This window comes from Struthio camelus, chromosome 7 (genome assembly GCF_040807025.1).
Source record: "Struthio camelus isolate bStrCam1 chromosome 7, bStrCam1.hap1, whole genome shotgun sequence".
Taxonomy (NCBI): domain Eukaryota; kingdom Metazoa; phylum Chordata; class Aves; order Struthioniformes; family Struthionidae; genus Struthio; species Struthio camelus.
The window spans coordinates 43732649-43747200 of record NC_090948.1 but is presented as its reverse complement, the minus strand read 5'-3'; the positions used below and the strand labels follow the sequence as shown (position 1 = coordinate 43747200).

Below are 14552 nucleotides of genomic sequence, written 5' to 3'. Positions count from 1 at the left end.
AGCTTGGAAATGGTAAATGATATTACGAACTCCAGACAAGCACAGGAATCGTGCAGATGGTTTGTGAATAACTTGCTATGAATCACTGCCAAAAATGTAGCAGGGATAACACAGAGGGAAATAGAGTGTATTTCTCTCCCTGTGGTAAGACCTTGCACTTGTGCTTAGGTAGCAGCTGTCTTTTCCCCCAGACCAGGTGAGAGATTAATACAGATAACCCCTGTGAAGTGTTTGCAAAAGCTTCACCCAACTCGAAACCCCAACTCCACCACCTAGTCGGGTGTGATGGTGTTACACTTTCCTGCCAGCTCTGCTTGCGTAGGGAAGAATTAAAATAAAATACAGAGGAATGTATTTGTGAGGCACAGCATTTGAGAAGGGCTGCAACAACCTCCTGCTGTTACAGTAGCTTAGGGCAGTGCTGCTCCTGAGTAAGAGCACGCACACAAACAAAACCGTTTAATTCCTACAACCTACAAGATATAGATCTGCAGAGGTCTTGCCTTAAATTTACTGACTAGCACTATATCTGCAAACCCCAGGATCAGCAGGTACAACACTTACTGCCTCAGTTATTACAATGCCCTTAATTAAGTCAGTCCTCTATTTTCTGGGAGAATTTTTAAAAGATGCCGGTGAGAATAGCCCTGTTGACAGCTGCTGATCTCTGCAACTTCTTTGCATGAATCACTAGCAAAAAGAGCAGGATCTTTGTTTAGGACTGCAGCAGGGCACAGCAACACGGAGGTGAGAACAAATCAACTGTCTTGCAATGCTGGAGCTGAAGTTACAAAAGTTTTTTTTCATTTTGCCTCTTTGGGGAAAAAACGGATTCAAGAAGGTCAAAGATGAAACGTGCTGACTGTATGGAAACTATTTGGAACCATAAACAAAAAAAAAAAACCCCTTAGAGTAAAACCGTTGGTCCCTAATTCCAACCCTTTCCACGTCACCAAAGTTTGCTCCACAGCCCAGCAACCACTCAGGAACCACAGGTAAAAGGTTTGCCAAGGCCAGGGAAAGCATACCTGGCCTTGCAACACAGTTCCAAGCTGAGTTAAAGTGATTTCCCAGTAGGTGAATAAATAAAAAGACCTCAAAAATGAATTGTTTTGCAGACAGTTTAAATGATGCTACGAGGATGAAGTGGAGTTGGACACACACATTGGACCACCCTTTGCCCCAAATACCCCCAAAACCAGGTAATCACGAAGGTTATTTTGCCCCTTTGTCTATTCCTTCTTGTTTAGACTTGTCCCACTGGGAGAAAAAAAAAAAACAAAAAACATGCAGTTTGAAACACATACCCTTTTGCTCACATCCCACACTGCAGACCACAGAGCCAGCATAAGCACTCTGTGGCCAGTCCTTGAAATCCCATTAAATGGGGGCACTTAGAGACTTGTCCATAAAGACGAGAAGGGAATCGCAAGCGGTCGTGTGTGGATCTGGAGAAGCATTTTGGGGGTGGGGGGGAAGGGTGGTTGATGGTACAGCATTCATCGAAGAAGTTTAGGATCTGTAATTGCTTCCCTCCTTCCCGTCCCAAAAACCTAACAAAGCATGTAAGGGCTTGGAAAAAAAAACCCTTGCAAATAGGAGCTGGCTGTAATTTTTATAGGGGTGCAGGAAATTTCCGTGTGCATTTTAAAATGCTTCATTCTGTTATCATTTTGAAAGTCAGCCAGTTCGTCCAGCTTTAATCCTCACTCCTCACCCTATAGAGAAAGCTCACAGCTTTTAACATGCAGCAGTGTCCCTATTGCTCCTGCACCCAGATTTACGTGGGGGACGCTGGCCCACATGCTAGCCAGAACTGCTGCTTGCCTGACGGCAGCTGAGCGGGGATAGGGGGCCCCATGTTTAGTCCTTCTTGGCAAAGAGGGAAAGGAGCCACGTTTAGCACATGGATCAGCATTTGTGAGAAGTGCGAGGCTCTTTCTTTGCTGCGAAATTGTATTTTTCCGATGCGGAGCGCTTGCCCAGTCGCCTCAGTTCCCTGAGTGAGGATCACTGGCTTGGGTGCTGCGATCGCTGCTTCGCGTGGGCTGTGCTGCACCTCCACAGGGGGAGAGCTGCTTCTTGCAGCCGTCTCCCTGGCAGACGCACCGGAGAGCTGCGACCCGGCCTAGGGAAAGACAAGTTTTTACATACGCCAGAGAGTTTTTACACTTAGGGTTTGTAAATCCAAGCGTACAGCAGTGCAGAGCTCCCGGGGAGGACGGACCTGCGAAAGCCCCCGTGTCAGTCATCGGCCCCGCTTGGGGCATGCCACTGTCTTCGCCAGGCTGTCACCGCTCGCTCTTCCTTGCAGCCCGGCCCGAGCACCGCGCAGCCCTTCCCCTCGACAGCCGCCGGGAGCCTTCCAGCTTGGGGAACGCACTTCGGTTTCAAAGGGAAGGAAGACATCCAGGAGCAGCCTTGCACTCAACCAAACAGGGACGCCAGGGCACCGAGGAGCATCTTCTGCCAGGACGGAGGGATGGGAGAAGGTATGGACGAGGTGGGTTGGGGAAGAGAGGGCTGGAAAGACAGGCAGGAAGGAAGGAGCAAGGGACTGGATGGAGCGGAGGGATGAGCGAGTGTCCAGATGGAGGGAGACGTGCATTTGAGGGATGGAGGGAGGGAAGCACAGAGCGAGCGAAGGGACGGGACCGCCGGGCGGGGACGGGAGCGGGCTGGAGGCCCGGGCTGGGGCTAGGCCAGGTAGAAGAGGCGGTAGGCGAGGGCGGGCGGCGCGGCGGCGGGCGGCGGGCAGGGCGGCAGCTTGAGGCGCTCCAGCTCGGCCTCCCGCAGCCGCTTGGCCTTGGCGCGCCGGTTCTGGAACCAGATCTTCACCTGCGTCTCCGAGAGGCGCAGCGCCGCCGCCACCTCGGCGCGCTCCGCCAGCGACAGGTACCGCTGCCGCCCGAAGCGCCCCTCCAGCGCCAGCAGCTGCGCCGCGCTGAACGGCGTCCGCGGCTTGCGGTTGTGCCGGTGCTGCCGCAGCGGGCAGCCCGCCGGGCTCCGCCGCCCCGCCTCCCGCTCCCCTCCCGCCGGCGGCCCCGGCGCGGCGGCGGCCGCCGGCTCCGCCACCAGCAGGGACTCCACGCTGAAGGGCAGCGGCGGCCCAGGCCCCGGCGCGGCCCCGTCCGGCGGCGGCGACGGCGGCGGCGGGGCTGCGCTCATGGCCGGGCGAGGCGGCGGCGCGGGCCGGCTGCCCGCCCGCTGCTGGCGGCGGCGGCCTCCATTGCCCGGACCCACCGTCCGCCGCCGCCGCCCCACTTTCCCGGCACTAAAAGTTGCGCCGCGGCGCTTTCATGGGCCGCCCGCCAATCGGAGCTCCGGCAGCCCGTGACGCGCCCCGCCCTGGCGCCCCCATTGGCCGCCGCCTGACCGAGCGGCTGCACCAAGGTCCGCGGGGCCGGGGGGGGGAGCGGTTCCCTTCGCGCTCCCGCTGCGCGCGGACGGTCCCCCCCCCTCGCCCCTGCAAGACCCCCCCCCCGGCCCTGTACAACCCCCCCCCACCCCTGGACCCCGTGTACGACCCCCCCCCGTCCCTGCAAGACCCCCCCCCACCCCTGGACCCCGTGTACGACCCCCCCCCCCCGCCCCTGTACAACCCCCCCCCCACCCCTGGACCCCGTGTACGACCCCCCCCGCCCCTGTACAACCCCCCCCCCCGCCCCTGGACCCCGTGTACGACCCCCCCCGGCCCTGCACAACCCCCCCTGCCCCTGGACCCCGTGTACGACCCCCCCCGCCCCTGTACAACCCCCCCCCCCGCCCCTGGACCCCGTGTACGACCCCCCCCCTGCCCCTGCACAACCCCCCCCCGCCCCTGGACCCCGTGTATGACCCCCCCCGCCCCTGCACAACCCCCCCCGCCCCTGCGCCCTATGCACAACTCCCCCACACCCCTGTACCCCATGCACAACCCCCCCCACACCTCCATACCCCATGCACACACATATACCTCTGTATCCCATTCACTACCCATGCGCCCACACCCCTGTACCCCATGCAAATGCCCCATACCCCTGTACCCCATGCACAACCCCCCCACACCCCTGTACCCCGTGCACACACACATTCCTCTGTATCCCATTCACTACCCATGCGCCCACACTCCTGTACCCCATGCACAACCCCCCACACCTACCCCTCTACTCCATGCACAACCCCCCCCCCACTCTTGTACCCCATGCACACACACCTGCATCCCCTCACACCCTCGCTTGCACACACTCACCCATACCCACAAACTCTCAGGTACCCACACACCCACATCCCTGCACACCCCCCACGTACTCAAACAGTCCCATGCACACACATCGCTGTCCCTGCGTGCACCCACCAACACCCCTACCCTCCACGCACACCCTCTATGTGCACACCCACCCCTTACCCCCATGCACGCGCTCACCCGTGCACATATACACACCCCTGCCCTATACACACACACCCCTGCGCACAGACACGCACACCCTGCTGCACTGCACACACAAAACCGCAGCTGGGCTGTACACAGTCCCTGACCGCTCACCCACAAATCCCTAGGATCTTCCGACACATGCAGACAATATAAACACACCCAGACTTGCACTTTACCCACACACTCAAGCACACCCTGGGCTCTTTCCTCACACCCTCTCCTCATATCCACACTCCTATCCCTGGGCTGGGTGTAGGCACCCCGGTGTCTCCACACCCTGCCAGGCTCTGCACAAATACCCTCCCTCGCCCTCCCTGTACACACACCCGCACCCCGCTGCACTCCCACACCCGGCTGTGCTCTCCCTGCATCCCTCACACACAAATACCCCTCCACACCCCCAACTTCATCTGTCACACTCAGGCCCTGTAGACAGATATAGCCCCTGTCCCCCTAAAAAATGGTATTGGTGGCCCCAGCCAACAGGCCCCCCAGCGGTGAGGGTGGCTTGGCTCCTTTCTGGCCTCCATCTGGAGGGATATCGGCCAGAAAAAGAGATTTGTAAGGGAGGGACAGAACATGCCAGTGCATGAATGAGCCCATGCTGAGGATAGCAGTAGGTGGTCTTCTCCATGATAGAAAGCTCAAGTCTTCATCAGGCATCTTCCTCTTCCTCGCTATGTGCGCCTGGTTCAGGCCTGTTAGTAGAGCTCATCTCCTAGTTCAGGGCCAGCTTACCTTCCTGGCCTGTCTTGCACTCCGCCCAGCCGTGGAAGGAACTGGTTTCTTAGAGGCTGGGAATCCTTCACAGGGCAGCTGGCCCATCAAGGAGAAGGGAGCTGCATGGGTAAGCAGGTTCTCAGCATAAGCTCACCGCAGTGCTAGTGGAAGAGGATTCTGCAGGTCTCTACTCCATCTCCTGCTCACAGCAGGAGTCACCATCCGGGCGACCGTGGCTTTGCATAGCCAAGCTCTGAAACCCCTCCCTGGGGGTCCAGGCCTCCACCAGCTTGGCAGCCTCCAAGAGGCCTTGCCAAGGTCTCCACATCCCTCTTGAACTGGGAGCCAGACCTGGATATAGTATTGCAGGTGTAGCCCACTCCTAATGTAGCTCAGGCTGTGGGCTGCCTTCACAGGGCTGACTGTCGCTTCACGTTCAGCATGGTGTCCACTGTGGCCTGGGGTCCTTCTCAGCAGAGCTGCAGCTCACCTGGTCAGTCCCCATCCTCTCCCAAGAAGTGCTCTAACAACAACTGCTGTTGTGTCATGCTCGTGGTTTGTGCCACAGCATCAGTGGCTGGAGTGCCGCTTACCTTGCTGGAGGAGCACATATGGGCACTGGGTGCCACCTGGGGTCTTGCTATGCATGGGAGCTGGGAGCACGTGGGCAAGGCAAGAGGCTGTATGGCCTAGGTTGTTGTAGGAATAGCAACATCTCATTTCCTGAAGGTGGTGAAGGAAGTCCGTATGGTCCTTTTCTGTTCCAGAACCTCTGCATGCTCACAGGTCTCTGTCACTGCAGAGATGCCACAAAGTTATGTACAGGGTCTTTCCTTAGTCCCAGGGTTAAAACGCTAAAAAACCCAAAACACCACTGAAGAACAGAAGAGGAGCAAGAGTTTCAGCTGGTAGAGAAGTGGCAACGGATGAGGGCTGAACAACTGGAAAGGAACAGAGCTGGGCACAGTTTCCCCACCTGTCAAGCAGTGAGGACACTTGGTTTGCAGCTGCGTGGAGTTGCCTTTTAAATATGAGAACCAGGCCAAGGTTACCTAGTCTTTATCATCTTTTATTTAAGCAAGGCCATTGTAAGGGAAGGAGTATCTATGTTTTTATCAGCTAAAACTAGTTGCTAGCACAAGCATCGACTCACACTTCAGTCACTCATGGTACTGCTTGGGGGCCAGCTGAGAAGCCAGGCTTTGTTCCACTGGATGCTCTGCTGATATTTGCATAGAAGATAACTACTCATGCCTTTCATCCTTCAAGTGTCTGAAAGCCTTGTGGCTTTGATGTTTTCAGAACTGTCCTATCTTTTGACCCCCAACAGGGCCTTAATCCCATAAACAGCATCACTCTTTTGTGAGTGTAGTTATCTGCTGCAATTTTTGGCCAAGCATCTTTATGAGGTACAATGGGCTGGGAGGCTAGAAAACAACTTTGTAGAAGAGGAGCTGGAGGTTGTGCTGTCAGGGAGCAGCAAGAGCAGGGCAGCTTCTTGAAGGAGGATGAGCTGGGAGCTGAGGGTGACCCAGCACAGGCAGTGCCCTCACTAACCAGGTCCAGCAGGAGATTGGGCTGGCAACAGGACTGGAGAGAACGTTACAGCACAGGCATGAGGGCCACCCAGGAGACAGAACTGAAGATGGGCACCCTACAGCATAGATCAGGTAGGGAGGGAAGGCCCAGGACTGAGTTTAAATGCAGCTCCGGGATCCATGGACAGAGGAAGCGGGTGGGGTCCCAGGTGAGCCTAGTTAGGCAGTTAGGGCCAATTAGTACCCTCAGGGCCCTGGCAGATGGTAAACAACAAGCTGAATAGGAGTTAGCAACGTGCTCTTGAGGCGAAGAAAGCTGACTTTGTTCTCTGTGCTATCGGTAGGACTGCTGCCAGCAGGTCTAGGAAGGGGGTTCTCCTCTCTTTGTCATTTGTGAGACTGCATCTGGAGTACTGCATTCAGTTTGATGCTTTCAATCACAAGAAAGTCATTGGCATACTGGACTGAGTCTAGCAGAGATCACCAAGCTGGCTAGGGACCTGGAGCTCAGGATGTAAAAGGAAGAACTGGGCCTGTTTGGCCGGGAGAAGAGAAGAGTGAGATGGGGGATATGTTATTGCTGCATACAACTACCTGATGGGAAGGTGTATATGGAAGCAGAAACTACCTAATGGGAAGGTGTATATGGAAGCAGAACCTTTGTGAAGGTGTGTGGGGATAGGACAGGAGACAACAGGTAGCCGCAGGGACAAGTTCTGATTAGGTATAAGGAAATTTTTTTTTACCCTGAGGGTGGTCAAACACTGGACCAGGATACCAGGGTGGGATCTCCATCCTGGGGAATATTCAAAGCTTGTCAGGACAAGAGCCTGAGCAACCGGCTGTAGTTGATCCTGCTGTGACTGGGAGTTTGGACCAAACAATCCCTAGAGGTTCCTTCCTACGTGCAATTATTCTCTAACTTTAGGGTTCTGTGATTCTGTGAAGATCCTTTTCTTCTCCACATCCCCTAGGTGGTAGCTGTTTGGCACTGCACACAAACATATCCACCTGTCCTGCAAGGGCAGCATGACTTCATACTTATTAACCACCCGGTGATCATCAAAGGTGCAATGGGTCCTTCCCTGGGATACCTCTTGGAGACCAGGGGTGGTGGGTGTAAGCCTGGAGTGAGTAGACACTAAGGTGCACAGTACACAGAGGCCAGACTCCGTCTCCATTTTTGTACCAGCTGATTGAATCTGGATCCTGCTCCACAGCGTCAAATTGATTCTGCCGTCCTGGCCATGGCCTGAGCTTCACTGTGACAGGATATAGAAGTATGGGGAGAGGAAGCAGCCAGCTGCTTTGTGTGGACAGTACTGTTGTGGTCAAGTTGTTGGAAGATAACAACCCACGCAAACCTTCCCTTTCAAAACAGAAATGAGCAGTGCAATTGCAGACAAATGGTGGGGATTGGCAGCAGGAGGATGAACTAGGCACATGGATGAGCTGTAATATCACACAAGTAAGCCATGAAATGTCAGAATTTGGATGTTTGTGACCATCCCCAAATTACAGTTTGGTAGTTTCCTCTTAGTAGCTCTTGGTTGGCCAAGGACATCTTGTGTCCTCTTATTACCCCAAAATTACCTACCCTGCTTTGAAGTATCAGCTTCTCAACTTGCCACAACTCATCCAGCCTTTCAGGGGAAAGTATTTCCACCTTCAGAGGAATCCTCCCTGTGGAAATTGCTTGCACTACTGCACGCAATAAATAATGAGTGGAAATTAGTTCACGGAGTCGAGGTGTGATTTGTTTGCAGGAATGGACAATACGCTATAGAAGGCTGTAGTGTTTACTTCTGTTGCTGCATCCTTTGGATTTACTTCCTTTCTAAAATGAACAAAGCTTTCCCAAGTGTCTTTCCATTCATTGTCAATTTTTACAGATACCCTCCAGCTTTGTGACTGAAGAAGCCTAACTGTGACACCTCTTGATATCTTCTCTCATACCCTGTTTCATCCACTCTAGGCACAGGGATGATTGAGCAGGCATCAGTGCAAGGGTTTGCGTCACCTACCTGTTCAGAAATATGGGGTGTTACCGTGATTTCCAGTGCAGTTTGTAAATCAGAGTATGTAAATCAGAGTAGTTTGTAAATCAGAGTAATGCAGTTTGTAACAGAGCTGTAATTTGAGATATTTAATAGCTACATGAGGGAAGCATCAATTTTCTCACAAATGTTAAACACCAACCAGATCTCTCCAGTCTGCTCGAAGAACAACTGGGAAGATAACAGCGTAACAGAGGCAAGCATGGGACATAGATAGGCTCCAAAAAACAGCCTTTACCTGGGAAACCTGGGAAACCTTCCATATGGGTCCCTTAGAAGACCAGCCATGGTACAGAATAAAGAAGACCACCTTGTACATCCTCTGGCGTTCCTATGCCGTTGCCACTGGGGCTATCCTGAGGCTTTCCTAGCAGCAGAGTCAGGAAATAAGCAAAAAATAGTTTCAAAAACTGGAAACCCCAGTGAGTTTTTTTCTGCTGGAATAGCTGGAAATTGTAAGCAACCACAGAGTCACTGAAGCCAGCTGCCTGCAGACGACGGCACGCTGCCGTGTAAAGATCACATTCAGTTCCTCTAAGAAGGAAGAACGATATTCTCCCTTATACGTTTATATTCTAAGTTTCCATCTGGAAACTTTTGTCTTCACTTGAATAAAGTAGAAAAACAAAGGACAAAATCATCCCTGGCTTCTGGCCAGGGAACTACTGAGGATGCTACCTGCCTTCCCCTCTCACCTAAGAGGTGAAACCTCTGAGGGAGCTTCCCTTTGCCTCCCAAGAGGCAGCTGTGGTGTTTCAGAACAAAGTTTTTGATCTGGCAAATGTCTGATGGTCACAAGAGCTCCCCATCCACCAGAAAGAGGCACTCCTTGTTAGCATCCTACCAGCTCAACTGCTGCACGGGTTTCTCTACCCTTAGTAAGGTAAACACTTGCCCTACAATGAAATGGGGCCAAAACTCCATTTCCCCAAAGGAAACCTGGAGTTTCCTTTTTTTCCTCATGGACTTTGTAGTAAACGAAGATTTCTAGGCTCGGCTTGGTTCCTGCAGGTCACCACAGTGTGATCTTGTATGACCTTGGCAGTTTGTGCTCCCAGGCACCATCTCCAGCTGTGGTGGGATTCATCTTGGCCTGCACTGGGGGACAGAGGGTGCTCCTGGAGAGTGGGTCTTCAATGGAAAGAGGCCCTAGGGCTGTTCTTGGTCTCCAAGTTGCTCCTCTCCATCAGTGCCACTGGGGCTATCTGGCCTTCAGAGAGCTCTTTCAGTTGGCTTAGGTCAGTCAGAGCAATCAGTGGCCTTGAGATACATGGCAGACTTCATGAGCTAGAGGACGAGTACAGTGCCACCTTGGGATCTTTTAGCCTGGAGCTCTAAGGCAGGGACTCATGCCCCTTTTTGCCAGTTACTAGGTATTTCATAAACTTATATTGTGGTCCCTTTTAATTAATGTTTCCTTCTCAAGATTATGAAACTTTGTCTCCTGGCATTTAACGCTACTGAAATGAACAGGAGTCACATTATGAAACACCATATGGCAATGCTGCCCTATGCCTATTCCTGCTGCATTTTTCCAGGCTACTATGGCTGATTAGGCTTAGAAGCATTTTTTAGTAGTGTTTCCAGTCCCTTTGGATAGATGTTTCTGATCAGCTGTGGTCTGGGGGAAGTACACAATGCCATCTGCAATAGGTGAGCTGAAGTCCTTTTTCTGTCTTGTCTGTCTGGGGAATTCAGGAACAAAAAACTGAGTCTTGTAGCTTTTCTAGGTGGAGGCTACAGATATATGGATTTATTTTCCCAAGATACAGATGAATCATGCTTTGCAAGACTGTTTTGACTATGGTCTATACACGGGCCATCTGCTTGCTCTTGGTTCAGCCTGAGGTTTTATTTATCATGGGCTGGATTTATTTGGCTGATTTCCTGTAAGCCCACTTCAGAACTACTAAAGCCTCAGACATCCCTGTCTGGCCAGAAGACCTGATGTGTAAGTGGTGTAACAGGGGGATCCAGGACACAGGAACATTAGGGGAATGAGCTGAACACAGTAACTGTGAATACTTGTTTGGTTTCTGCTTTCTGCAGAGGTAAATAAACATCTGGTTTGCATGCATGACGGCTGCCTTATTTCTATTTCCTTCAGGCTTGCTCACATTTTGAGGAGCTGTTTTCTGCCCCTTCACTGCCGTATGCATTAAAGCTGCATACTAGCGCTGATTGTTGCAAACAGTACGTTCGGGCTGTGTCGAATTTGCTACCTGAAGTGATAGAGCTCTGATTAACTTGTCTGTGAATCTCCGCCTGAGTGCTAAAGCTCATCACCGCTGGCCACATATTTAGGCCACACCCAGATCTTTACCCAGTTTTGGGGCCCCAGTACAAGAGAGACATCAACAAACTGGAGCAAGTCCAGGGAGTCAGTGGGGCTGGAGCCCAGGAAAGGATGCAGGACTTGGGCTCGTTCAGCCAGGAGATGAGAAGGGGAAGGGGGATCCGGCTGCATCTTCCATTGCCCAAAATTCTTCATATTCTTCAATAATGGCCACTTCTGGATCCTGGGTGCTATCCTTTAAGAGATGACAGGAATAATGTCCAACCGTAGCTGAAGTATAAAGACAGTCTGATCAGTGACTCATGTTAGATTGGCTCGTGGCTCCTCGGATATTATTTCTTTACCAGTCACAAATGAACAGTGACAATAACATGTTCCAGTAAATCAAATTGGCAAGAGGGTACATTTAGCCACAAAGTATTTGAATTTCTGCATATAAGGATTGCAGCTGATCGTTCTTAATAAAATAACGTCCAGGGCAGTATTGAAGCCTGTCTCTTCTTACATAATCCAGACCAAATAACACTGGAATAAAGGGAACCCGGAAGAGACACTTTCCCCAGGTTTATTCAGTATTGTTTTGTTTTGAGCCTTGTAGATGACGGAAAGTTGATGCTGTGAAGGTTGTTTGGGGAGTGGAGTAAGTTATTTATTACAAAGCTCAGTTTCTTGTGAGTACAGCACAGAGACTGTGGGAAAGTCTCATTTTCCCAGTGGTAAATATGACTTAGCTGCTTTCATCCACTCTATCATTCTCAAGTGCTGATTACCCACTCTGACCAGAAGTCTCCAGGGACCTCTGAGCTCCTGTTCTCATCGGTCCCACTGTGAAGCATAATGGCTGCTTTCCCTGCAGAGATCAGAGATCCTAGCTCTTCCCTTGCTCTGCTCAGCATCGAGGTGCACAGGAGAGAGCCTCTGAGGACTTTGTGTGCTTTTCACACCCTTGTAGCACAGGGTGGCATCCTGCAGTATCCCCCGTTCTCAACCAAAGGCGCCTGTTGTGACGGCAGTGTGCGCCGAGTGGATCCTCTGATTCAGAGTGACTCCCCAGTCTGCACAGCAGCGGCATGCTCTCTGCCAAAAAGAGCCCTCTGAGGGCAGCAGCTCTGCCGTGGACTGTGCTGTATTTGGAGATTCGCGTTGTGGGGCATTGTATCAGAAACCACTGGCATTCTGGTACTCAGAGCAACACATTCCCACAGCTCCTGCTGTACGATAAACCATCTGGCTTTTTGCAAACTGGAGACATGCCTTGGAATCTTTCGCTCCCCTAACCTTTGCCCTTTTTTTAGTAAATGTATATTTTAATCCTCCCAGCCTTAAATCCAGACAAGCAGATGCACCAAAAAGAGCACAGTGTAGGCACGACCCGGCAACGTTAGGATTAGCAGTAGCTTTCCTGTGGCTGACTGTGAAGACCAGATTACTGTGCATTCCTCATGTCTGTTTGGTGATGCTCCATGCTTCAAACTATCCTCTCCACTTTTTTCAGCTAGGGGGAAATCACTGTTGCAGCCTCCACATCTACTTTTCTTCATAGTGGAGTCTGTCTGTTTCTGACATCCTGGAGGGCAAAGAGGGTCCCTCAGTAGCTTTGAGTATATTCACAGGGTGGATGCACAGCAGGTTCCTATGTCCTCCTTGAAACTTTTTTGGTCTGGGAAGGAAAGAAGAGTGCTACTTACCTCCCACTTACCACAGACAAGCAAACAACCTTGGGTAAGACCCAAGAAGAAGGTATTTGTCCTCTTAGTGAGTAGGAGGTAAGAAACAGACTTTAGCTTCTTTAAAGGAATAAAAAGAGAGGGCTAGGATTCTTAGATTTTAGAGAGCCAGGATGTATTATTCATGGCCAACTGCTCTCTCAGAGAGAAGTCAGTCCTCTTATAGGATCTGCATTTAGTAACATGTGCCCCAACATAGCTTGTTCCTGAGCACTTTAAAGGCAGTTCAGCACCCATTTTCCCCTTCAAGGCAAAACAATGGTGCTATATGCCTACATATAGTGTTCCCAGGGCAGAATTTCAGACAGTCACGACCAGTATATTAATTCTGTTGGCTGTGCTCAGGAAATCTCAGTGTTGCTTGAATTTTCTGATTGTTCAGGGCAGCATTAAATAGAATTTCAGCAAACCTAAGAGGTCTTGATGAGAAGGGACCTCGGGAGGTTACTCTCACTTCAAGTAGGGCTATCACCAGCACTGGGTAAGGGCAGCTGTGATTTGGCACAGCTGAGCCCTGCCACCTCACAGGACAGAGATGCCACACCTCCCTGGTGATCTGTCCTCCCAGGTCTGCTCTCCCTCTGGGGGAAGAAGTGTTTCCCCATGTCCAACCTGAATGCACCAGGCTGCAATCTGTGGATGTTGCCCCTTGTCATATTACCTGTTGCTGCCAAGAAGAGCTGTCCATCCCCTCTGTCCCTAAAGTGTTTAGCCTCATGTCCATCCTTCGCTGGCAAAGCTCCTCACTCAGGTGGTAGATTCCTGCTTCTCTGGGATACAGCTGGCTTCTCACTTCATCCCAGTAGCTCTGTCTTCCCCAAGCAGCTTCTGGGCATGCCATCCTACCCAAGCTGAGAAGCAAATACCTCATGCGCCATGCAACGAGTGATAAGTTGGCATCCTCCCTGTTGCAGCCGGATGAACCGGTGAGTTCCCCCAGGGACGCCAGAAATGCATGCCTTCTGCTCACTGCCCCCAGAGACCAGCAGGTACACCAAGGGAAGGAATGAAAACTGTTCCATTTTAAATAATTTTGGTATTTAGGGGTACATGCAGACAAAATCTCAAAGGGGAGGTTGGGCTCCAGACCTCCAGAAGTCCCTTCCAAGCAGCATTTAGTTGAGTGTGTGAAAATGTCCCTCTCTTCCTCCTCTCATGAGCTGGGACTTCCCCCTCCCAACCTGCTGGGACTTTTCCTTCATCCCCAGCTGGTGCCGGTTTTCTTAGCCTCCCCTCAGAGCCTGGACAGGCAGTACTGGACCACAGAGCACCCTGTCTCTTCTCAGCTGTTTTGGTCTGTGCTCTCTAATGAGCTCTGTCTTGATAAGATACAGGGTGTAATGTGTTTTTCAACGGTCCACCCTTTCCTGGCACTACTGAAATTCCATCTGATTTTCCCAGATGCTTCATTTATGCATGTCCTTCCAGGCAGGTCTGTGGTATGAGAGTGTGGCTGCTTGGACAAATGGCAGCCCCACTTGTACAGAGCTCTCTGAGGACATCTCAGGCCTCTGCTGGACCCAGAGAAACCTTGGTAAAAGCTTGACAGCTAGCTAAGGAGAAAAAAGAGAGGAGAGACGGTCCGGGGCAGTGCCTGTTATTTCCAGTGTGCTTGTGACATGCCTGCACCCCTCCTGCAAGCGCCTCTCAGGACAATTCTGTACTGGGAAAAGGAGACTGAAATTTCTCGCCAAAGTATCTCCACCCAGCCCTCGTCTGGGAAACCAGGTCCTTTCTGTGTTCTCAGTACTGATCTTCCTTAATTCAAATTGCTGGAGCTTTCAGGGTTATGGATGCTGC

The 14552-nt window shown here is 51.8% G+C and overlaps 1 long non-coding RNA gene across 1 annotated transcript; it reads right to left on the bottom strand.

Annotated features, from left to right (window-relative positions):
• Positions 1-1107: 1107 nt before the first annotated feature.
• On the bottom strand, positions 1108-3009 carry LOC138067858 (uncharacterized). Its single transcript, XR_011142310.1, has 2 exons — positions 2228-3009; positions 1108-2128 (listed from the first exon to the last, which is right to left on the bottom strand). It is a non-coding gene; the product is annotated as an uncharacterized lncRNA (long non-coding RNA).
• Between the last annotated feature and the right edge of the window lie 11543 nt (positions 3010-14552).